General features: G+C 42.3%; 1 long non-coding RNA gene across 4 annotated transcripts in view; it reads right to left on the bottom strand.

Annotated features, from left to right (window-relative positions):
- The window catches only part of LOC106807462, a 42,705-nt gene extending 41,062 nt beyond the window's left edge, over positions 1–1,643 (bottom strand). Inside the window, exons 1-2 of one of the 4 annotated variants that reach the window (XR_001393668.1) lie at positions 1,537–1,643; positions 1,077–1,194 (exon numbers count right to left, since the gene is read on the bottom strand). This is a non-coding gene — a long non-coding RNA (uncharacterized LOC106807462). Of the gene's footprint in view, positions 1–1,076; positions 1,205–1,386; positions 1,439–1,536 lie in introns of those variants that run through there. The other 3 variants (XR_001393669.1, XR_001393670.1, XR_001393671.1) reach the window with 3 other exon arrangements.
- Between the last annotated feature and the right edge of the window lie 950 nt (positions 1,644–2,593).

Raw genomic sequence — 2,593 nt, 5'->3', positions numbered from 1 at the left:
TGTGTGGTGTAGATACAAATAGGTAAGTACAATTACTAACATAAAAAATAATATTCATGCAAAGTAATAATAACTACCACTAATGTGTAACTACTAACTACTAACTAATAAACTATGCCCAGGGGGCAAACCCCCATTTTTGGGATCAACCAGACATGGGATGTTGCAAAAGGTTGTTTGGTATCAACGTGTTCAGGGTCCTCCCTGAACAACTTCCAGGTGGACTACCCTGAAAATATGCTGCTGAAAAAAATGGCCATGTGTAACTAATTATGCCCAATTTTGAAGATAATTTTGAATCGCCATTCACCCTATGTGTGGTATCATATTAAAGGGAATTAAATTCTCTACAAGTCGATACCAAATTTAATGGGTTTGGTGGTGATTTTCATAACAATTTTGGGCCAAAAATTTGATTTTTTTACCATTTTTTCTCAAAATATGAATTGCACCAAAATACATTTTTTCCGTATTTCAAAGATCCTTTTCAGTAATGATTTGAAACGTCAGAAAACTACCCATATGTATGGTTAATATTGTGTGAAAATGACAAGTTCATTGCATTTCTAGCAATAAAGTTATAGTGCTCCAAATTTAAAATTTTTATATTAGCTAAAACAGCATTTTGTACATTACACACAGGCCAGTCTCCCGCTATACGTTTAACTTGCGTCATCTTTGCGAGCTTGCGTGACGGGTTTGCATGTACTTTGCGTCCAATGCGCCTATTGTGTCCACTTTTTCTCCCACAATAGGATTTGTTCTTTGCCTTCATTGCGCGATCAATGTTTGGTAAAGAGATAAGTGGTCCTAATGTAGCTATAGGGATGCTAACCTGACGCAGGTGAAAAACGCACAGTGGGAGACAGACCTTACAGATACGCGATTAACTTCAATTAACTCATACCCCCATCTTGTTTCTATTTAATGAATATAGGTATCAGAGAGCAATCCTGACCAAAGCGATCTCATACACGACAAATTCATAGCGGAAGTTCCTAGGTCTGTGACTTTTTAGATCGCGCAAGCTTCATCATAGAGAAAATAGTCTACATTAGTTTTATAATAACACCTACGTGTTTCTCTGTGCATCTCTTTGTATGTATAACTGGAGACCGGGAACCACTCAATCGTTGCACGACGCTGCCTCGAAAACGTGATAATTCTGCGTGTCCTCCAGTCTGGCGATTGACCCTGAAAATTACTTTGACGCGTATATATCCATTCATTGTGTTTATTGTGACCTTAGACAAGGAAAGCGGAGAATAAATCAAGAGCGACTGACTGAGACATATAGACTTTACCGTTAATTATACCCTATCGCTAAGTATTTAATACTATAACCACGCATCTTTATGCAACTATAACGCATGAAAGGTTTATTACAATTGAACTCATTTAGGTATGTGTGGGTTATCCTGATTAATCCATTTATATGCTTTAATTAAACGAGTGAACGACATGAATTAAGTATGAAATTATAACAGCTACAGAAGCTTCTGTTGAGCAAGAATTCCTGTATATTTATTTACTCACGTTAGCTGTAATTATGATGCGCATTCAAAGTTGTCACAGCTTTAATCTTTGACGACAAAAACACAGAGAACATGGCGGGGACGCTTCGGGCTACGTGTATACTGACCGTGATATATCTCGCGAGAGAGAGAAGCCTGTCACGCCGGGACGAAAGTCCAAGTGATTCATTTATATATGCGCGCTTTATATGTGGAACATACTGGCAGGCTAAGGAGATAATAAATGCTCGCTTTATCTGTTACACAATAACATACAGTTCAATAAAGAATTAGGTTAGATTTAAGTTTTTAAACCCAAACCCAAACTTGTTCCCGTCCGTGCTTCTCTCGCTCTCTCTCTCTCTCTCTCTCTCTCTCTCTCTCTTTCGCTCTCTCCTCTCTACTTTCCTCTCTCTCCTCTCTGCCGTCCCCTCTCTCTTCTCTGCCTTCTTCTTTCTCCTATCTGCTTTCCTCTCTCTCTCTGTCTCTCTCTCTTCTCTGCCCTACTCTTTCTCCTATCTGCCTTCCTCTCTCTCTTCTCTCTGCCTTCCTCTCTCTCCCGCTGCCGTCATCTCTTCTCTCTGTCTCCCTCCCCTCTCGCTTCCCTCTTTCTCTCTCTCTCTCTCTCTCTCTCTCTCTCTCTCTCTCTCTCTCACTCCTTTCCTTTTCTCCCCGCTCTTATCCTTCGCCGTTCTGTGTGTGCATGCGTGCGCGCATGTTTATTCTCATGTGTGCATTCTTATAACTGTCTACATCTCTTTATCGCTCTTTCACGCGCTCTCTCTCTCTCTCCCTCTCCCTCCCTCCCTCTCTCCCTCTCTCTCTCTCTCCCTCTCTCCCTCTCGCTCTCTCTCTCTCGCTCGCTCTCTCGCTCTCTCTCGCTCTCGCTCTCTCTCTCTCTCGCTCTCTCTCTCTCTCGCTCTCTCTCTCTCGCTCTCGCTCTCTCGCTCTCTCTCTCGCTCTCTCGCTCTCTCGCTCTCTCTCTCTCTCGCTCTCTCTTTCGCTCTCTCTCTCTCTCGCTCTCTCTCTCGCTCTCTCTCTCGCTCTCTCTCTCGCTCGCTCTCTCTTTCGCTCTCTCT

Source organism: Priapulus caudatus, unplaced genomic scaffold (assembly GCF_000485595.1).
Source record: "Priapulus caudatus unplaced genomic scaffold, Priapulus_caudatus-5.0.1 Scaffold216, whole genome shotgun sequence".
NCBI classification, from domain to species: Eukaryota; Metazoa; Priapulida; class Priapulimorpha; order Priapulimorphida; family Priapulidae; genus Priapulus; species Priapulus caudatus.
This window is presented reverse-complemented; position numbering and strand designations above follow the sequence as displayed.